The sequence below is a fragment of the Crotalus tigris genome, unplaced genomic scaffold, assembly GCF_016545835.1.
Source record: "Crotalus tigris isolate CLP2741 ecotype Arizona unplaced genomic scaffold, ASM1654583v1 scf7180000024339.11422700, whole genome shotgun sequence".
NCBI classification, from domain to species: domain Eukaryota; kingdom Metazoa; phylum Chordata; class Lepidosauria; order Squamata; family Viperidae; genus Crotalus; species Crotalus tigris.
In genome coordinates, this window is record NW_024100509.1 from 2,243,616 (window position 1) to 2,266,682 (window position 23,067).

The 23,067-nt window shown below is 42.9% G+C and overlaps 1 protein-coding gene across 2 annotated transcripts in view; it reads right to left on the bottom strand.

The window, feature by feature from the left end:
* Positions 1 to 6,458, bottom strand: part of RIN2 (Ras and Rab interactor 2) — a 77,072-nt gene extending 70,614 nt beyond the window's left edge. The window contains exon 1 of one of the 2 annotated variants that reach the window (XM_039325986.1): positions 6,077 to 6,458. The gene's annotated coding sequence lies outside the window, so the exon portion shown is untranslated. The remainder of the gene's footprint in view (positions 1 to 6,076) is intronic. The other variant, XM_039325988.1, reaches the window with a different exon arrangement.
* Positions 6,459 to 23,067: the final 16,609 nt, after the last annotated feature.

The window sequence follows — 23,067 nt, forward strand, 5'->3', positions numbered from 1 at the left end:
AGAATAGATAATCAAGTCAAGATAGTATGATGATATCTGACACAACGACCCAAAATTACACTGGAAATGTCAGGAAAAGGAATGGCTCCTACTTTTGATTCAATACAAGTCTTTAAGAAAATAATTATACAAATAATGGTTTCTATGTGAGTGCAACTAAAGCAACTGCTAGAATACAGAGAAAAATATTTCTAGTCTCAAAATTGGAAAAGCTACCCAAACATTTTAACAGATGAAGATTAGTAATTTTAACTTTCTATTGGGCATTCTGGATTATTTCAAACATTTATCAGCAATTTCTTAATTACAAATCTGTAACAAAGAGGATGCTTCCCAGAAAACACCACTATCAAACATTCTTACAGTATGCTGTTACAGAAAGAATAGAAGCTGTTTTAAGAAGCACTCTCAGTTCATGTGAAATGATGGTGAGATGCCAGACAGTCCTGGCATCTCACCCTCATGATAGCAGAATATTTGAGGGTCTCCTACAAAGACGAGGGGGTCAAATTATTTTCCAAAGTACCAAAAGGCAAAGTGAGAAACAATGGATAGAAACTAACCAAGGAGAAAAGCAACCTAGAACTATGGAGAAATTTCATAATGGTGAGAGCAATCAACCAATGGAATAGCTTGCCTTCAGAAGTTGTGGGAGACCTTCAAAAAGATAATTGACAACCATTTATCTGAAACAGTATCAAATCTCCTGCTTGAGCAGGGAGTTGGACAAGAACAGTGGTTCTCAACCTTTTTAATGCCGCGACCCCAACCGGTCGTAAGTCGAGGACTACCCAACCGGTTGTAAGTTGAGGACTACCCAACCGGTTGTAAGTCGAGGACTTTCCCTGCCCAGGAGCCCCGTGCATGCATGGTGCCGCCCCCTGCGCCAGCCGAGGCATAGCTGGCAAGGGACAGCGATGGTGCAGGGCAACCACCGGCTGGGCCACCAGCTGGCCCAGTCCAAGGGAAGTAAGGCACCCGCGGGCCCCACGCACGCCAGCAACTCTCCCTGCGCCCGCTGGCCTCCCACCTCCCACCCCTGGTCCTCTTTTATTTACATTTTTAGTAGTTGCTCAGCAGGGAGGGGTGGAAACTTTCAGACAGCTCGCCTTCGCTGCAGACAACTTGCAGCACCGTTTGCAGACTGGGGCTTTTGGTGGGCTCAGCAGGGCAGAGACAGCCTGGACAATTCCTATTGGCTTTTGAAAGCCAATAGAATTAGATTCTATTCAAGAGAGTCTATTCTATTGGCTTTCAAAGCCAATAGAATAAAAGGGAGTAGCACAGCTAAGGAAAAGGGGAAAAAATGGCGGACTGCGTTGTTTAGCGACCCCCGTGAAATGGTCGTTCGACCCCAAATGAGGTCGCGACCCACAGATTGAGAACCACTGGACTAGAAGACCTCCAAGGTCCCTTCCAACTCTATTATTCTATGTTCTATGCATAACTTCATGGGCATCCTAGAATGTTTCAAAATTCATGCAGAGTATGAAGTTCCATAGCACAAAAGTATTTCTGGAAAAAGTTATCTAAAATGGAACCTCATGACCCAAAAAATCTCATGAGGTATAATAGCCATTAATTCAGAGCAAACATTACAACTATCAGAACCTACTGAGTTCTTGCATAATTGAGTTTTTTTTATGTTGTGCCTATCACAAAGCACATTTTTTTTTAAAAAACCATTAAGTAGCCTCATACATTCATGAACCAGAAATAAGCTGGACAAACTATGTCAAACCAGCCAAGTTATTTCTTGTTTCAAGTCTTCGTGATTTAACTGCTTGATTACGTACAATTGAGAAAAAAAAATACAAATCACTTTCCTTGAGTTGCATATCCTGCTAATATATTAGAAAACATGTCCTGACAATAATAAACAAAAAACATGGAAGCATTATGATACAAACTTTTGAATAAGACAGTCATGTTTTTCTTCCGTTTTGGGCAACCACACTGATGTGTTTTTTTTAAAAAATAAACACTAAATTCAATTACTTCACACTGATAATAGATTATATACATAAAAGTATACAAAATCAGAAAGAAGGTGTAAGATATATTAGCTTTCATTATTTCTTTAAAGTAACATATTCATCCATTTTGTTCAATAGTTATATTTTAAGGAAATGTTAACATATCAAATTTAATAACCATACAAAAGGTTTACATATATTTTCATTGTTATTATAGGCCAGATGTAAATTTTCTATATCTAGGGTTTCTAGAGCTAAGCCAACTTACCTACTAAAACAGTGGCAGGTGTTACATTCCCCCCCCTTTTTTTTTCACAGACCAAACAGCCATGCCCACCAAATTACTCTCAAAGTACATTGTGATAAACATAAATTTGCTGATATTTGGACAAGATCAACATTTCCCATCAGATGACATTGCAAATCAGCTCTGGACTTCAGAAGCTCTTTGAGTTTGGCAGACAATATGCATTCTTCAAAAGCGATCCAACAATATAATTCAAAGCACACATATAAAAACATAATGGTATGGAAAGCCTGCTTGAAGCCTTGGAAGACCTGTAAGTAGGGATATAGAATAGAAAGACTGGAGCATCAAATTCCTTGCCATGTCAACAAAAGAGTGGAAACTGATATGTAGTCAAAATAACCTTATTTCCAGGATCAAGGAACACCAGGTTTTGCAAAAGAACAGAGGTACATCAAGGGGAAAAGAACCCAAGATAAAGAAAAAGCAAGCACAAACTAAAAAAATTAAGAATGCTTCATAGCCATACAACACTGAGCTTTGCTTTGGGCATAAAGAAATCTAGAATGCCAGGAGAAAAAGGAGCACGAAACCTTCAGAAAAAAAATGATATAGCTAGGTGACACCAACCTGCAACAAGGCTTACAATTCCTACTTATTTTGTAACTTAAAAGATAATTAATATTTAATGTATTGCTCAAGTTTTCCCTCATTTTTTTCCACAGGATATGTCTATCTAGAACAGTAATAACAGAGCTACCAGATCTAAGCTCCAAAAATCTAAGACAACCAATCTATGAAAGTAAAAAAAATATGTAGCTAGATATGTGGATCAAGATCTGGTAGTCAGAAGTAAGAGACACAGACAGATGAATGTCTGGTCTATAAGGAGAGCTATTATTGGCTAAGATAAAAGTATTCTTTCCCTTGTAATCTCTGAGGCGAAAATCTCATTAAGACTACACTGGAATTAGCTTCTTATATTAGATGCAGTGCTTTTTTTGTAAAAAAAAAAAAAAAAAAAAAAAGGTGCCGGAACTCACACACGTCATATAATCCGCCTTGCCTACCCTATAAGGTTCCATCCCAAAAAGGTACCGGAACTCCGTTCTGGGCATTCTATGACAAAAAAGCCTTGATTAGATGTATTAACCACTTACAGTACACTAGTCTTATTAAGAATGATGTTCATTTTAGCACAGGGTATGCAACATGGCACTGGCAGACATCAATCTGCCACCCCAAAACTTCTTCATTGCCCACTAACCTCCATGTCTCATCTGATATTCTCACTGTATGCAAGCATAGGTATGCTTTGCATATTTATCTTGAATACTGTAAACAATGAAGGGGATTTACACATTCTTTTCTTACTGCTCAAGTTTGAGCCATTTGATAAATGCTTCATCTACTCTCATGAGTTTCTTCACGTATTGCTCTTATATTCAGCCAACATTCACCCACTCTGTATTTGCACAAAGCACTCCATAATTCAAATCTATTCATCATACACTTTGTCTAAAACTGTAACATACAATAGATCTCACATTCCTATATTTCTCTATGACCTGATGAGCAAAAATATGTCTGCAGAGAGTGGCAGAAAGCCACTTCCCAAATTTTGCTCCTTGACACCTCTCATTTATTTTCTATCAGAATTCTGACAGAAAGGCTTACTTAACAGACAAAAAACAATTATAATTTTAATCAAAATTACAGGTATTCTCAACTTACAATTATTCATTTAGTGACTGTTCGAAGTTACAACGGCACTGAAAAATGTGACTTATCATACAACCAATCCTTGCACTTGTGACATTGCAGCATCTCGATGGTCACATGATCAAAATTTGGGTGCTTGGCAACCAGCATGTGTTTATGATGGTTGCAGCATCCCAGGGACATGTGATCTTCATCTGTAACATTCCCAGTCAGTTTCCTGACAAGCAAAATCAACAGGGAAGCCAGATTTTCTTAATGACTTCATGATTCAATTAATAACTGCAGTGATTCACTTAGCAACTGGTTGTAAGTCAATGACTACCTGTACTCTGTATTATCCTCTTTTAATATTAATCTTTGCTTTCTTTCACTATATTTCTTGTATTATATTTTTCTGTCTATAAGCAATCAATATGCTGACTTTTTTCTCTTTTCTCTCTCTCCCCTTCATCCAGCGTTCTAATGTTAATATAATTTCACAAACCATTATAGTACTTTGTAGCATGGGTTTATTCACTGTGTTCCAAGCAGTTTCCACATCTTCTTTCATTACATCCACTTTCCATTCGTTCTATTAAGGACTTTAATCTTGTCATAAAGGACTTATAATTTTTATAGTCACTCTGTATTCACTGTAGTTTCTTTTTCTTTCCTAAGATCTACTCTTGATTCTACCCAAAACTCAGAACATCTCATCACTCTTGTATCCTTTGTTAATTCTTTCAGACTTTCATCTTATCAAATCAAGTATGCTTTTAGATTCATTCCTTTGCTAAGTTATTGCATGAATAAACTTATGCTATAATATGTATTCATAACACACTTTTGTAAGCAGATATTCAGCAAACAAGTACCTTTCTCATTCATACTACTTGGATACTTAAGACGGCCTAATCATGCTCCTCAAAAGTAGAAATTCGTGATAGTTGCATGTTATGCTCCAGTTAGTAGCAATATGGATGAATGAGAATGAGACAAGAAGGTACACATATTGACTCATCATGGGTTAGTCAATCAAAACTTTTACATAACTTTTTTTTAGCACTATAGGGAAGGACGAGATTACCAGCCTTAGGTGTACCCATGGCATATGCAGGATTCCCCATTATCAGTAAGGATTCAGTACAAATTTATTGTAGCATGTTTTGGCCAACATGTAACAAGCTCAAGAACTCATATAGCCCAGTTCTACTCTAAGCATGATCTTACAGTTCTGTACAATGTGGGCTCTCTAATCTAAAGACCATGAGGGAGCCCCCATACCTTTTGCCAGGTACGAAGTAAATGCTTTACATAGCATACAGCAAACTCATCGAATCAGCCTTCTCCTTTAAGGAGGCAATTCATAGTAAACAATCCATTCTTTCAGTTTCACGTGCTATCTTCCCCGATTCAAGTAAAATCCAGAAGATAACCAATTGACTTTAAAACAAACAATAAAAAAAATCCTCTTAATACTTTCAGTGACACCGTAGTAAAAAAAAAAAAAAAGTTTGACAAAAGATACCCGGTTCGGGAGACTGGGGAATGTTTAAAACAAATTCACGAAAAAAAGCAAGGCAAGGATTGATCTCCAGGGATTACTAGAAAAAACAAACGCAACGCCCCCCAAACAATGGGAACAATCTGAGTGCCCATTCTCGCCTTTGAAAACTAACACCTCGGAAATCAGCTGTTCCCTCCCCCGCCGCCCCCGAGTGAGAATATTAAGCCTCGCTTCGCCCAAGAAGCTAAGTGAAAATGTGGCTGGTTAAAAGGGGGCTCACTTTACTTTATAAGTGTGCTTACTTTATAGTTCAGTGTGTTATCGGGAACGAGACAACGAGATTACTTCAGTATAGCATTGCCCTTCAGCTGATCATCGGCGGAGGGGCTGTAAGAAAGCAGCCTTTTTCCTCCCCCCTCACCCCCACCCGCCGGACGCCAAAAGCAGCTCCTTCTGGCAACCCTTTTCCAAATGATTTCCACAATAGGACCGACGAGGGAGGGGGAACAGGAGAAAAGAGCGCTCGCCTTCGGAGGGATCCCGCATTTTTCCTCGGGCTCTCCCCTCCCGTGGACTAAAGGGGGTCCTCGTTTCCCACGCCATTCCCGTAGTGCCAGGGCAGATTCGTTCGGGTCTGCGCCTTACCTCTCGGGGTTGCTCCCCACAAGGCAGAAAAAGTCCTCAGAAGAAGCCGCGGCAGGATCAAAAAGAGGCAACTAAGCTAAGCAAAGGGAGGGGGGGAAAGCGGGAGGCGAGCGAAGCAACCGGGCTTTGTTTCGTCTTCGGAGTCCGCTGGCTCCTGTTGCGTCCCTCGGGAGGAGCGCCACTTCGGGAGGGAGGCACCGAGAGAGAGAAACAGAGAGAGAGTGAGAGAGAGAGAGAGAGAGAGAGAGAGAGAGAGAGAGACGAAGAGCGTGCGCCAGAGATCTCCCGGCCGCGCCAGCCTCGGCAGGGCGCTCCCACCCCCCGCGATCTGCAGAGGGCAGTCCGGCCCGAACCAGGGCGGACAGCGGGAGCTTCGGAAAGGAAGAGGAAGTCGCGTTTGGGCCGAGGACTGGGAGAAAACAGGGAGGAGGGGAGGGAGTCAGTCCGGAAAGGCGGGAGGCCGGTCAACAGCCGGGGAGCCGGCGGGGCGGGCGGCGACCAGGTTGGCACTTGAGGAATGCCGAGCGGGCTGTGGCAGAACTGCAGGCAGGAGAGGAACTGCAGGTGGCTGGGCTTCGGCTTCGGGGCTGGGCGTTCTTTTAGCCGCAAACACGAAATCCGTGCGAGTCGGCCGTCGCGAAACGTAGCAAAACAAAGGCTTTGCGGATAGGCTGGAGCGCTTTTTCCCCTCGCCAGGTAGACCGTTCCTTGGTGATTGTTTTTAATAAGCACAGATTCGAGGATTGTGCAAGAACTTTTCCCTTTAAGGATAGTTGTAAGTACAGGTCCTCGAATTACGGCTATAATTGGGTCCAGAATTTCCCTTAAGCAAGATGGTTATTAAGTGAGTCGCTCCTGATTTTAGGACCTTTTTTTGGCATAGCTGTTAAGCAAACCCAGCTTCCCCCATTGACTTACCTCGTTGGGGAAGGTTACAAATGTCAATCGCACAATCCCATGATTCTGCAACCGTTGCAAATACATCCCTGCTGCCAAGTGCGCAAATTTTGTTCACGTGATGTTGTGATGCTTGTAAGTGTGAGTACTGATTGTAAGTCACTTCCTTCAGTGCCTTTGTAACTTTGAACAGTCACTAAACAAATAGTTATAAATCAAGGACTACTTGTACAGCAAGATCTCTTAGAAGTAGCTGGAACAGAGGTTAAAAATTGTAGTTCTTTCTATATGATGCTTCTGTTAACCTGGGTTACCTGATGCAGGTTGTAAAAGTCTTGATGAATACAGTACTGGAGAGTAGAAAGCTGCTATTTATGGGTTGTCTGGAGTTTTGCAAACCAGATATGGTAGCATTCATTAACTTCTTACCATCCCAAAAACACACAGGCAAGGCAAACCTATTCAGTGTCCACTTCTTGTCAGCCCAGTCAGTTAAATTCAGCATTTTTTTTAGCCTTGGAAGGGCTGGATGCAAAAAGATACCAAACTCTCATGGAAACTGCCTTCTGTTTTTCCTTCCAGGCCTTGCTGGAACGCTCTTTGCTCAGCCAAACCAGTGAAACTCACCAGCTGCACATAATGTAATAAGACATAAATCTTCTATTTAAAGACATATTCTGCTACTTGTTCTGGACAAAACTACTTATTTTAGTACGAAAAAAAACACTTGGAATCCCCGTTTCCCAGCCACAAAACTAGAATGGATTTATGCAATGATAAAATCATGTCCGAAGAAAACATTTTACAAATAACTAGAACTGCATGAAAATGGTTGAAATGGGACCTTTTGAAGAAAAAAAAAACCTTAACAAAACTGAAAAATCAGAAAGCTTTAATGTAGTAAACCATATTTTATTGAAAGCAAGAGATAATGTATTCAAATTACACTTTAATTAATATTACTAGGAATGACAGGCACTTCTCATTCCTAATTTCAAAGCCATTTGATTACATGTTACTGTTGAAACATTAAATATTGCTTCTGATTTAAAATCAACTTTAGTTCTATAATATACTCAAAACTATGGTAAGTGTGAAAGTCAAATGATATGCAGATCCCAAACATTTGACTGAAGCTCATATTTCAACTTACCTTTGATATTCACTTATTTGAGGGATTGTCTCTTCCCTCATCTGCCCATCCCACCAGAACCAACAGAATGGGAATGTTACTCTTTCCGTTGTTCAGGGAATTACATTTTGCTGTGGTGCTCAAATTCCCCCCCCCCATGAGGTAGGCTTCATGAGTCCTGAGCTTTCAAAAGTCCCTCAAGGCCTGGGGACACTGGACAATGGATGAAATTGTGAGTTGGCGCCATTATCATTAATATCTTCCTGTCTCTTCTTTTCTTGTTTAGTTTTGCTTTTATACATTTTAATGCTTTTTAATAGTTATTTTATAGGGGGTGGGGGACAAGGAAGAAGCCTCCCGGAAGAGTATAGGAATCCTAAACTCAGGCATCTCCTGGGCAACAACACAGAATTGGCTATTTCTTCAATGGCAGTGAGATAATCTTTGTGATCTCCTGGCTTAAAACACATTTATTTAATGTATTGCCATATGCTAAATAAATAATATAGGTAGTCCTTGATTTACAGTCGCCACAGGGAGTGCCAGGATTGCCATCATAAGTAGAGGCGGTCATAAGGCAAGATGTCATGTAACTGTACCGATTTACTCTGGCAATCCTGTTAACTGAGAATCATAGGTCATTAAGCAACAACCCACCCCCATCAAGTCGTTCTGGACTTAATTCTGCCCAGCTCTGAGCCTCTATAAGGTAGGGGCTGCCCCCAACTCCCTCCACTACTTATTGCCCTCCCCACTCTGCCTTTTTGGCTGCCCTGTACCCTGCTTTATGGAGCAGCAAGCAGCCCCAGAACTGTGCAGCTTTGGGGCTGCTTGCCATGCCCCAGGAAGTCCCAGCCCACCCCAGCAAGCATTTGTTGATCCAGCTGCCTTCTCTCCTATTTCCCTACACTGACATTTTGCCTTTTGCTATCTCCTTTTTGGACCCAACTTCTCTGGCTAAGGTTTCCTACACATGATTTCTTGAGTGCTGTCTTTGGAAAGTGCATTGAATTCATAAAGCTATGATAAGCTGGGTCCAAAAAGGAGATAGCAAAGATAGCAAGGCACTAATGCTTTGGCCACAATGACTGGATGAAAAGGGCAAAAGGTCAGCCAGAGTCATGTGGGGTTCTGGGCCTGCTTGCTGCTCTGTGAGGCAAGGTGCTGGGTGGTCAAAAAGGTATAGATGGGGGAGTGGAAGCACTCTTGTGGTTATAAGTGCAGGTAAGCTACTAACCGCCCAATTTTGATCACATAAGCATGGGGGCACATAGCTTTGGGCATGGATCATAAATCCATTTTTTCAGCCCTGGCATAACTTCAAATGGTTGTTGAACAAGTGGTCATAGGTCAAGGATTAGCTGTAGAAGCTTGAAGAAATATAGCTACTTGCAGTAATGCCGACACATTCAAGTGGATGAGCCACTATAAATGTACCTTTCAGACTGGAAAATATCTAAATACAGAATACTCACACATTCCAGGGGGCTATTTTATGGAAGTGAGATTTAAGCAGCTAGACAAAATGGTTAAATATGAAAGATTTAACCAAGTTCCTTGTCATGTATTTTTGAAGCTCCAGAGATGGAGGACATAGCACATACATTCTTGAATACCAATCATATGAGAAAGATCAATATCTTGGATTACACATTAGACAATGGCCTATTGGGATTCATAGATTAAAACAATATATTTGTATGTTCAGAACTGAAATATATAAAAGTGCTTCTTTTTTTCTGAATAAAACAGTATTGTTGGAAATTGCATATAAGGATCTGGTTGAGATAAGTCAGAAATTATTTGCATTTCCTTTTCATTCTACTGTTTACTCTATTTTGTTATACATGGGCTTATTGTCCTGTATTTTGTATTCTGATATGGCCTTGTGCCTAATCATTAAAGATTATTATTTCAAAACAAAATGTTTTTTTCATTTGGCAGTCTTAATAATGAGTTAACATTATTAATGGGTCACTGACTTTTTAAAGGAGAGTTGTAAACATAATGGTTTTGTTTTTCCTTCTTGGAAAAAGGTTCCTATTCAATTCATTGTTTTTGAATTCTGTCGCTAAAATCGAACTATGAAATAACTGCAATTAATTCCTCCAGCCACTAGAAGTATTAAAGAGGCTTGTTGCAATTTACAGAGATAGGACATTCTCTTCTTTTCCCACAGAGAGAAAGCCCAGGTGAGATGTATTTGCCCAACATTGAAGTAGATTCTTTAAGACGGTATTTTATTTCCTGCATGCAGCAAGAAAGAAGACAGATTTATTGAACTATGAGCATAATTTATATCAGTAAACTTGAACAACTTTTATCAAACAAAGCTTTAGAAATAATAGAAGAACTAGCAACTGAAAAAATATTAATTTGTCCAGCAGCTAAACAATGTGAGCAGTTTTTGTTTACAGCTGTAAAGACCACAAACATTAAAGTAAAATTACTATACTGGTAAAAAAAAATATATCTTTAGCTCAGGATTGAAATGAGGGGTCATTGGTGCTCTCTGAACTTGATTGTATTTTTGCAGGTGTTTCATTACCCAAGCTAGGTGTGTTACCTAGTTTGGATAATGAAATTACTATGACCAGTAGAATTGCATGAGAAGACATCTGTTGCCAAAGGAAAGATCTTCTAATATGGAAAACCTTTCAAAGACTTGACTATGGTAGATCAAACGATGTTTCATATTTTGAAATTTATACTTGTGCTTGAAACTGTACAGAAACTATCCATTATCTCCCAATTATAAGCCACCCAGAGTCATTGATTGAGATGGGCGGTAATAGAAATTGAATTAAATAATTAAGTTAAATGTTTCACTCTTCTTCAGGTTGGGGTCTCTTTATTATAATGGGTCTGCAAATGGCAACGAACCTTTATTCTGGAATTCTTATAAATTAGACTTGTGTTACTTGTGAAATAATAAAGGCTGGATGTAAATGAATGAATAAATAAATAAAACTTATTAATCTAAGATGGCTTATGGACTAATAGCTAGCAGGCAGTTCACAATGAGCCTTTTTATAAATGGGCACTATAATGGCTAAACCCTAGTTCTCTGGTATTTGTGCAGTGTGATTAATATAGGAGAACAGAGAAGCAAGTACGGGGGTCCACCATTCCTTATTGTAAGAGTTTAGCAGTAATAAAATAATTATCTGGGACTTAGCCAGGCTGTTTTATGAGGTCTTTTATTTCAGAACATGCAACTGATGCCCCATTGGGATGCTTGTCAGTATAGAATTCGACTTTGAATTTAGGCAGGTCTTCTTGTGCATATAATGTCCTAAAATGGTCTTCTTCTACTGTTGATGGTATGCAATAAGAAATTGAAGAGGGGCATTATTTGAATGGAAAGCTACCAAGCACCAAAATAAGGTTTGCTTTTTGACTTTTGATGCCACTATTGGTTGTAGCTAGGAAGGCTTGGTAAATTCTCTTTTCTTGGTTTGCAGTAGGTCTTTATTCAGTCCCCCCCCCCCATCCTGTGGTATCTGAGCACAATACTGGCTGGAGTAACTGATGAATTTCCATACTGTAAAATGTAGTTTTCAGGTCTACCCCCAACTATTGTAAAGTAAGTCTGAGAGGCTACCTTGAAAAAAGCAGTTCAGACTTTGCCTCTTTGCACTCTTAGGTCCATTTAACACAAACCAGCCTTGACCTTTGATCAAAGTGAATGTTGGCAACAGTAGCCATTTCCAGAAATAACTTACTAAATGCTCATATTACTGAGATGCTAGGAAGAGAAGTGCAATCAGGTTGATTATCTAGGTAGAATTTTGTATAAAGGGTTCCTTGCAATTACAATGTAATAATTTATCAGGGAAGGACTTGTATTGGCCCAGTGAGAGAATTCATGAGAAAAATTGCTACTGATAGCTCCATTCTGTAAATATAAATTCATAACTTCCAATGATTTTTTTTATTAACAATGAGTAAAGAAGTGAAATTTCACCATGTGATACTTAATAGACCTTAGCAGATGTTGCCTATAGTATTTGAAGCAGCATGCAAATTGATTTTAAAAATCATGTTTTAGTCAACAATCTTACGAGTTTTTATGGTGATATTCCTACCACTTTCAAAAACATTAATAGCCATAAAATACTAACATGTTTTAAGAAAATATCATTCAAAAATTGAATTCTATGACCAGTCTTAGTTTCTACAAATGCTAACACTCTGAAAATGTAGGGATCTGCTAATTGGAATAATTCCCTTTGAGCTGTGTTCTCTTTTATTATCTTGATACCTGAGTTTCTGCTCCACAAAACGGCTTGCTTTTCCAAAGAGAGCATGGCAGATACTGTAGTTCTAAATAAGCCACATTTGTTTGTCAAAGAGTTATACATATTCTGTATTTGAGAACATTTTCCTTTCCTCTAATAAACTGGTTGCCTAGCAGAGACAACTTTGCATTGTAGAGTGAAGTGCTTCATTTTCCTCTGAATACTAATTTTGTTCCAGATTTAGCTGCTAGAAATAAAGTGGGAAGATTCACCCTTCTGAAAAACATTATCAATTGTGGTAACCGATCCAAACAGGAGAGCTTGTTTATCTTTGCAACAAAGGGTTGTGAGCAGAATTTTCTTAACAAGTTAACTCACTGTGTTAGGTCACGTGCTATTTTAACCATGATTTGTTTTATACAAAAATGTGTTACAGTGACTGAGTTGATATAGTATGTTGAGTCATAATCCGTAATTTATAAACCAAAATTCTTGCATTCAAACAATGTATTAACTCACAAACAGCCAAAGCACCTGGTCATTTAATTCAATCAAATCAGGACAATATTCTTCAAATTCATGTTCAGTCAAAAGGTAGCTAGTCATTCATTCTCAGGCTAACCTGCTTAACAGGGTTTTAAGAATGCATTTATATGCTTTCATGTACAAATGTATTCTACTTTTCTTTCCTCCAGAAAGCTCTGAAAATTTTAACAAATGCTAATAAATTTTACCAGTAATACATGAAAAAAATGAAGAAACCAAGTTATTTTCCTGTACATTGTGCTCTATTTTGTATGATTCAAAACAAGGAAAGGGTTTTTTTTTTAATTTCTCTCCTTTTCTCTCCTCCCCCGTGGGGGGGAAAATGCTCCCAAACAGGTTCATTTTTTTAATATTATAAAAGTTAATTTAATAAAGAAGGAAGTATTATATAGGCCTCTAATCTCCTTCAAAGAGGATTGAATTTCATTTTACTGATTGAATTTAAACTCCACCTTTTTGCTTATTCTGACACTTAAAATGGCTTACAACAATAAAAAGAGCACAAGTACAAACCAAAATTATTACAACTTACAGATAAAAGGAGTCACTATAATTAACAGTTAATTAACAGTTAATAATTAATAGTTAAAAGTTTATGAAAGATGTGTTTTGACCATCTTCCTAAATATGGTGCAGACTGAAGCTAAACACTTCTAGCTGAGTATATTCTATAGCTGAGAAGCCACACAAGCCTTTTTTTTTTTTTTTTTTGTATAATCAAGAGTTCAGTTTTTTGGCAGCCAGGGCATCTTCAGAAGAAGCTTTCCCACTAAACTAAATGCCTGGGCAAATTCATGGCTAAATAGAGGCATCTCATTGATAATCAGTTCCCCAAGCTGTTGAGGACTTGAATGGACAATATGAATTACGTTCAGCAGATAATTTGTAGCCTATGCAGATCTTTCAGCTATTACACCAATACCACATTTTGTGTCAACTGCAATTAACTGATTCTCTAAAGTATCCCCAAATGAAAACTATTGCAATAGTTGAGACAGGTTGTAACTAAGGCATAGGGAACTGTCACAAAGCCTGATTGGCTCAGGAAGGGTTATGGTTGGTATAATTATGCTAATGTGCTCATTACCACCTGCAAATCCAATTATACTTAGGGTTAAGAATCAGAGACATCGAAGCAAGACAGGAGTAACAAAACACAACTTCTTTATTGACATCACAAACCGAACAGAACAGCAAATAAAATGGCGCTGGCCCTTTTATATTCCCTTTGCAGGGACAGCATCAGACTATCAATGCAAGGCTAGTCTCCCACCTTGTACATGCTCACAAGGCTGGAGACAGCCTGTCTGGTCCCAGGCAAGCACATGGTCTGCCCGGGCCTTCTGCAGCCTGCTGAGCCATTCAGCAGGTTCAGGACATAACACCCCTCCCCCCTTGGATAAAACAATAAGTAAATACTTACTGTTTTTATAGCAGCATACATATACATGTGTTCAATTAAGCATGTTGTTATTTCTAACACAGTGATGCCTACACACAGGCAGACCCAGTCACGACATTTCTCATATTTACAAGAATACCACATATTGTTTAATACTATCAAACCAAACACCCCAACTCTGAGTGTGCCCTTAGTTCAAGAGAACTATTAAGCCTCCCTTACATTCATTCTATTTTTTCACAAGATTATTAGGCCTGTCCTGGAATTGACAAGAACCTTACATAGTCTTGTAAATGCTTGGGGGGACCCCTTGCTCGCTGATCTTCTTAGAGCTGTTGTGGGCGCCTGGCCTGTGAGCTCGCCTGCCAGGCTTGACAGACCAGGACGTAGATGCCTCCTTGAATCTGGCGACCCTCCATCGTACTGACTGGCCGGAGCCTGTAACCCCAGAGTTCCTTGGTGGGGTGGAATTCCCCGAGTCCACAATGGACCCCTCTTGGGAGCATTGTCCCGTGAGCCCAAGACCAGCAGATGGAGAAGCCTGTAGTACCGGTTGACTGGCCAAATCCATAGACCCAGTACCCAAGTCAGGAGCCGCCTCATAAGCAGAACCCCCTTATGGAGCCAGTGTATCCCCACTTTCATGGAGAGACTGTGGTCCACGATCATAATCGTGGTCTTCCTCCCCCCGAGAGCAGAGCCAGGAGCGGAAGTGTTGCTGGAAAGCCTCCAGCGTAGTTGATCGATGTGCTGCCTTAACACACGACCATCATCCAAGGCCACTTCGTATGACAGTGGCCCAGAGACCTTGCATACCACTGCGGTCACCCAGAGATGTCCAGGTCCATAGTTTCTTGTCCAGACCGGATCGCCCACCTGTAGTCTCCTAGGTGCCCGCGGCTGTGACATTTGTGAAGCCACCCGGTCTGGGTGCAACCTGTCCAGTTTGATAATGAGTCTGCGACCCCAGCAGAGTTCAGCTGGGCTCTTCCCAGTGGCAGTACAAGGTGTGGTGCGGTGGCAAAGAAGAAAGTCAGCTAACCTGTGATGCCAGTTGCCGTGAGTGATTCTCTTTAAAGCATCTTTGGTAGTACGCACCATACGCCAGCCTGGCCGTTGGAAGCTGGATGGAACAGCACAGATGTGGCATGCCGGATCATGTTGGCTTGAAGAAAAGCCTGAAACTCAGAAGACGTTGTCAGAGACAAGGACGTCTGGAAGACCATATGAGGCGAAGATTCCTCTCAGCACCTGGATGGCCCTAGCAGTAGTAGTGGAGGAGACAGGAACAACCTCTAGGCACTTGGAATGGCTGTCCACGAGGAGAAGGAAGAATTGCCCCTGAAAGGGCCCAGCATAGTCGATGTGTACCCTCGACCATGGAGTATGTGTCTTCTCCCACCTATGTACAGGGGCCTGAGGCATTTCAGGCCTTGACTGTTGGCACACTTGGCACCCATGAACCTGGGTCTCGATCTCTTTATCGAGCCCAGGCCACCATAAATGGCTACGTGCAAGCGCCTTCATCCGAACAATTCCAGGATGACCTTCATGTAAAGATTGCAAGACTCTAATCCTCAATGAGGCTGGGATGACTACCCTGCTTCCCCACAGGACACACCCCTTGAAAGTGGAAAGCTCGTGTTTCCTCTGCCAGAAACTCTGGAATTCTGAGCCTGGACACATGTCAGGCCACCCTGACAACACCCATGTCAGCACGTGTGTAACGTGTGATCAGTGGCAGTTTCTGCAGCCACGTCCTTAGCATTGAAGGGAGATTCAGGCAATTCCTGAATAGAGAGAATGCAAAGAACAGGAGCAGGATCTGCCTTTACCTGCGGTAGAGGTAATCTGCTGAGGCCATGGTTTGTGGACCAGAGTATAGTCATATGCTGACAGGAAAATTGACCATCTCAGCATTCTAGGGCAGTGGTTCTTAACCTTTTTGAACGAATCACCCCCTTGAGCCAATGAGGAAGCTGTCATCGCCCCCCTCCCCCAACATAACCTCTCAATCACAACATAGGAAATAATTCTTCAATTTATGCAGACACTTTTTTTTGTTTTTGTTCTTTAAAATTGTCATCAGGACATATGATGCAAATAATTTATTTCCAGTCTTTTTCCCATATCTCAACTGTGTGAAAAATTTTGGTGCCACCCATCACTTTATTCCCAAACTTCGTGATACATGTATTTCATTATTATCTTATTTATTTAAGACACTTAAATGTAATGACCATTGAAAACAAAATTCAACTGCAAGAAAGTGAAATGCCCGAAAAGAAAAACAGTAACATTTAATGATTGAATTACAAGTAAAATTTAAGATGCAAAAAGAAATATAAAAAGGGCATAAGAACAAACCTCAATGCAGGAACTAAGAATTTCAACACGAAAACTCTGAAACTAAATTAAGATTCGAGGAAAGTATATATAGTCACGCACACTGTAAAAAGGATTAAAAAGTCACAAAGAAAATATAATATTGAACTGGAGTGCATGCTAAAAAAGTACAATACAAAGAAACACACAAAACAGCATGCAATGTTTCAAAAGAAGCACTCCCCCCTCCATCACTGCCCATTCTGGCCAATAATGAGCCACTGTATGGGTAGAGCAGGGTAAGCAACCCAAAACACTCAAAGGGCCACTTGGACCCGTTTTCCACCGAAAACAAAACACTGGGAGCCACAAAACCCTTTTGACATCTAAAATGAACATAACACTGCATATATACTTTTTTACCTTTATTATATATATCTCTTCAGTGTTATCTTCATTTTAGATGTCAAAAGGGTCTCTCTCTCCCTCTCTCTCTCTCCCTCTGTCTCTCTCTCTCCCTCCCTCCCTCCTTCCCTCCTTTCTTCCCTTGGTCTGCCAGTCCTCTTCCCCCACTCGGTGTGTGTGTGAGAGAGAGAGAGGGGGGGAGAGAGAGGCACTTGCGCTTCCTCTCTCTCTTTCTCTTTTTCTCTTTCCCCTCTCCCTCTCTCTTTCCTCTCCCTCCCTCCCCCTTCTTTCTCCAGGTGAGGAGAGAGGGGGGAGAGAGAGGCACTTGTGCTTCCTCTCTCTTTCTCTCATTCTCTTTTTCTCTTTCCCCTCTCCCTCTCTCTTTCTCTCTTTCTCTCCCTCCCTCCCCCTTTTTTCTCCAGGTGAGGAGAGAGGGGGGGAGAGAGGCACTTGCGCTTCCTCTTTCTTTCCTCTCTTTCTCTTTTTCTCTTTCCCCTCTCCCTCTCTCTTTCCTCTCCCTCCCTCCCCCTTCTTTCTCTAGTCAGGAGAGAGAGGGGGGAAAGAGGCACTTGAGCTTCCTCTCTCTTTCCTCTCTCTCTCTCTCTCTCTCTCTTTCTCTTCCCCCTCTCCCTTTCTCTCTTTCCTCTCCCTCCCTCCCCCCTTGTTTCTTCAGGTGAGGAGAGGGGGGAGAGAGAGGCACTTGCGCTTCCTCTCTCTCTTTCCTCTCTCTCTTTTTCTCTTTCCCCTCTCCCTCTCTCTTTCTTTCCTCTCCCTCCCCCTTTTTTTCCAGGCGAGGAGAGAGAGAGAGAGAGAGAGAGAGAGAGAGAATGAAAGGCAGAGGGCACCGAAAGGGGCGGGGAGGGGGGGCAGGAGGCAGCAGAAGACCCCGTCGCTCCTGGAGGCACCCAGGTTCGCTGCCCGCCGGGCCTGCAGGGACGCCCCGGCTCACAGTCACGTTGGCAGGCTGTCCCACGTGCCGCTGGCATCCCTGAGCTCAAGTCGGGGCCATGGGGCATCTGCAGAATGCCCCGCCCGTCGGCTGCATCGCCAAGCCTTCCCTCGCGCCACCAGCGTCCCCGGGCTTAACTTGCAGGACATCTGCAGAATACCCCCATCAGCTGCTGGAGGAGCTGGGGCCGCTCCACAACGCACGACACTCCCGGCCATCCGCAACCCACCAGCATCGCCCAGGGAGCGATGCCCCCACCGGCCACCACCCCAACCAGGACTGCAGCCCGGGGGGCAACAGGAGGAAGAAGGAGGAGGAGGAGGGCAAGGAAGCCGGCACCGGACCCCAGGAGGAGGCACTCCCACGGGTCTGGTTGGAAAATGCCTCCCCCTCCCTTTCTCTCCCCCCCCATCTTCTACTCACCTCTCAAAGCAGCCAGGACTCTGACGCACCTTCCCGGCCAGCTGGGCCAACAGTCCCATGGCTGGGGATTGCAGGGGCAGCTCTCCCTCAGGGCTGCGGCTTGCAGGAAGGCTGGCCCACTAGGCTGAGGCTCTGGTGGGCTGCTCCCAGCGGGGATCCTGGGGATCCCCTGCGCGGTTCCCCAGCCACGTGCACTTGGTACGGGGCCAGCCAGGGAAATGGACTTCCTGGCTGCGCTTGTCCCAGGAGGCGGGGCACCCGGGCTCCTGGGACAAGCCTCACAGGAGCCCTGTGAGGGGGCAAATCCGCATCAGAGAGAGAGAGAGAGAAGCACAAGTGCCTCTCTATCTCTATCTCTCTCTCCAAATGGCAGAGGAGGCTCGGAGCTGCAGGGGCAGGCTCAAAAATGTCCCCAAAACTTCTTGCTCCATCGCCCCCATATCGCACCCTTTTCGTTCCTTCGCCCCCACATCGCCCCTTTTCATTCCATCGCCCCCCTGAAAAATGAAATCGCCCCCTGGGGGGCGATATCACCCAGGTTAAGAACCACTGTTCTAGGGGATATTATATGAGGGGTTTGTTTGTTTGTTGTAAACAAACCCAGCAGAGGCTTATGGTCTGTGTAGACCGTGAAATGGCAGCCATATAAGAAATCATGGAATTTCTTTATGCCAGCCACTATTGCCAAGGCTTCTCTGTCAATCTGCGCATAATTACGCTCTGCAGATGAGAGAGTTCTGGAGTAGTAGGCCACAGGGACTTGCGTCCCATCAGCTTTGAGGTGGCTCAGCACAGCCCCAACCCCATAAGGGGATGCATCACAGGCTATGCATACAGGCAATTGCTCATTAAAATGAGTTAACACAGTATTTCAGGAAAGCAAGGTCTTGACCTCTGAAAAGCTCTTTTCATGGATTTGTGTCCACTGCCAAGGAGCCTGTTTATCCAAGAGCCGGTGTAACAGCTTAGCCACTGCAGCCTTGTGAGGTAGAAATGCATGGTAAAAGTTTAACAGTCCCAGAAAAGCCTGAAGTTCGCTTTGGGACTTGGGGCCTGCTGAATTGCTTTGAGCTTGGATTCAGCAGGATGGATGCCTTCAGCATCAATACGGAACCCCAGAAATTCAGTGGAGGTAACTCCAATCTTACATTTGTCTTGCTCCAGCTTCAGCCCTGCTTGGCGGAAATGCAGCAAGACAGCCCCCAGCCTTTCAGCTAAGTTCACAGATGACTCCCCAGCAATGAGGATGTCATCAAAGTAGGGACAGACCCCAGGAATACCATGGAGCGTTCGCTCCATCATACTCTGGAATATTGCAGGGGCCACATTAACCCCAAACTGCAGCCTTTTTACCTTAAAGGCTCCCCGGTGCGTCACAATTGTTTGGGCCTCAACCGTTGCCTCATCAACAGGTACTATTGATAGGCCTGAGCCAAATCAAGCTTTGCAAAGATTTGCCCCCCCCTTGAGTGAGGCCAGAATGTGGCTCACCACAGGCACTGGGTAGGCATGCTGCTGCAATGCCTTATGTAGTGTACATTTATAGTCCGCACAAATTCGGACTTCTCCATTGGCCTTCAGTGGCGTGACTATAGGGGTTTCCCATGGACTAGAGTCCACAGGTTCTAAGATGCCCTGCTGGAGCAGCTTGTCCAGCTCTGCATCTATTTTGTTCTTTAGGGCAAAAGGCACCCTTCAGGGCTTGATCCTGATGGGTGTGATGGCTGGGTCTAAACGTAAAGCAATGGGAGGCCCCTTGTACAAGCCAAGCTCTGACTTATGTTGACTCTGGAATTCTGGAAGTCAGTAAGGATTAAATTTGAAGGCCTGAGTTTAACTCGTAGGCCACTTCTGCTGCAAACCTTATTAAAGGTATCTAAGGAAATGATCGATAGAGCGGACCCTGTGTCCAACTCCATCGACAAGAGAACCCCTTGCAACTTCACATCAATGTGAAGCTTCTTTTTAAGTGGCCTGTGAACCCCGGTTTTGAAAACGCCCCTACGGGACACGCAGAAGCCCACCCTGTTTTGGCTGGGGACCTTGGTATCTTTCAGAGGCAATTCTTCTGGAGACTGGTTCTTCTGGCGACCCAAACAGATGGAGGCAATGTGGCCTTGCCTGCCACATGCCCGGCAGATAGCAAAGCGGAACCAGCAGTCAGAGTGCTTGTGGCGACCTCCACACCCGAAACACCGAGGGACTGAGCTATGTCTATCTTCCTGAGGCTTTCTTCCTGCTGAAGCCTGTCTACCTCCAATTCTGGAGTCTCTTCTGGATTCTCCTGAGCGACCTCGTGATGGACGGTGCTAGGCATTGGGGGGTTCTTGGCAAGCCTCAAAGCCTTCTCACTCCGCCTGCTGCTGCTTCAGCTGCAATCTCTCTTAATGCATCTTGGGATGACACATCTTCTTTTGCAAAAAGTTTCTGTTGTAGCTCACGACTCCAAAGCCCACAAACTAAATGATCCCGGAGCCTCTCTTCTAGATCCTTGAATGCACAAGGCCTAGCTGCTTGTCTTAAGGCAGCAACAAAGTCCACAGCAGACTCACCAGGCCTCTGATCCCTCTGCTCGAAGGCGTGCCTCCATGCAATTACTGAGAGCTTGGGTTCGAAGTGCTCTCGCAGCATCCTTTTTAAGTCAGCATATACAAGTGATTCCAGTGGTGCTGGGGCTACAAGATTCTCTGCAATATTGAAAGTCTCTTGCCCACAGACATACAGCAATGTAGCAGCTTTAAGGCCATCTTCTTGTATCTTGTTTACTCGAAAGTAATTCTCTACTCGAGCCATGTAGGAGCTCCAGCGCTCAGGGTGAGGTATCAAATTCCGATAGACGGCCTAGCTTTGACATCGTTACAGCCTGAAGCCTCTTCGATGCCTCTTGCTGCAAGGTATGAGAAGGAGTCCCATGAAGCCGAGCTCACCTCCAGCGTTCTCACATTGGCAGGCAATTGCTTCCTCTGGACGCCGAACTTCCCAGCGCTTCAGGCCTCTTTTGGTAAGTCAGCCTAACTTCTCCTGTTGTTCTTCTTGCAGCTATCCCACCTTCGTCACCAATGTTCTGTTTCAGAATCAGAGACATCGAAGCAAGGCAGGAGTAACAAAACACAACTTCTTTATTGAGATCACAAACAGAACAGCAAATAAAATGGCGCTGGCCCTTTTCTACTCCCTTTGCAGGGACAGCATCAGCCTATCAATGCAAGGCTAGTCTCCCACCTTGCACATGCTCACAAGGCTGGAGACAGCCTGTCTGGTCCCAGGCAAGCATATGGTCTGCCCGGGTCTTCTGCAGCCTCCTGAGCCTGCTGAGTTATTCAGCAGGCCCAGGACATAACACATACTATCACAGATTTGGAAGGATCCTCTGAGACCATCTAATCCACCTGTAAATAAATGCTCAGTGCAGGATCTGCTAAAACCATTCAGAAATTTGTTTATCTACCATCTTATGAGGTAATCTTTCCATTGATCTGACATCTCTTTTCATTAGGACATTTCCCTTAACAGTTGATTCTGGTCCTGCCCTCCAAGACAACAGAGAATAAATCCAATTCCTCCTGTACGGTATATGACAACCCTTTATATTACAGCAAATATCTCAAGATTGCTATTATACTACTCTACAGGCAAACTATTTTGCCATTCCTTATTAGATTTGATTTCCAGTTCCCTTATTGTCATGGTAGCCCTCTTCTGACCTGTTCCACTTTGTCAATGCCCTTTCTAGCTTGGTGTGCCCTGAAGTCAACACAGTATTTCAAGCAGGCCGTGACAAAAAAGTGCAAACTTTGGTAATGTAGACTTTATGCTTCTGCTAATGTATCCCAAAATAGCATTTCTAGCAACTGCATTGCACTGTTGGCTCAGGCTCAACTTGTGATCTAATGGAATGCCCAATCTGCAACTTCTTGTAATTTCTTTCCCTTTTTTGAAAGTAGTCACACCTACTACTGTAAGTATTGGGACAGCTTGCTCCACTCCTACAACATAAGACAGTACCAATCAGCACAAAGAAGCATCTCATACAAAGAAGCATCTTCATCCCCACCCTACATTACCAGTGCCAAACATAGACACTTTCAATAAAACATAAATGAAAGCCACCACAGAAATGAGATGGTTGAAGAGAGAAAATCAGAAATGAGACAAGAGAAAGAATAGGCATAGAACCAATCTTAAACTACAAACTGGTTTGCTTACCTGAAGAGGATGTTGTGGGATTCCATAATGTACAAGGCATATACAAAAAGAAGAGTAGCTCAAAAAACACGAGGCAGACCCAGAAGAAGTTGGAAAGACACACTACAACAGGGGTAGTCAACCTTGGCTCTTTTATGACTCGTGGACTTCAACTCCCAGAATTCCTGAGCCAACACAGCTGGCTCAGGAATTCTGGGAGTTGAAGTCTACGAGTCATAAAAGAGCCAAGGTTGACTACCCCTGCACTACAACAACATCAGTTAACAATGGCTGAGTCTGCCAGAAGAGCAAGAACCAGAACTTTATATTTTCCTTTACCCAAAGTGGTAAAAGAGGAAAGGGAGTGAGTGGGTGGGTGGGAGAGAGAAAGAGTTACATCTACTATTCTGGGACTTTGTTAATTCTCCAAAGGTTCACAAATATTAGTTAGTAGTTCCGCAATCACTTTATCTTTCTTTATATTTC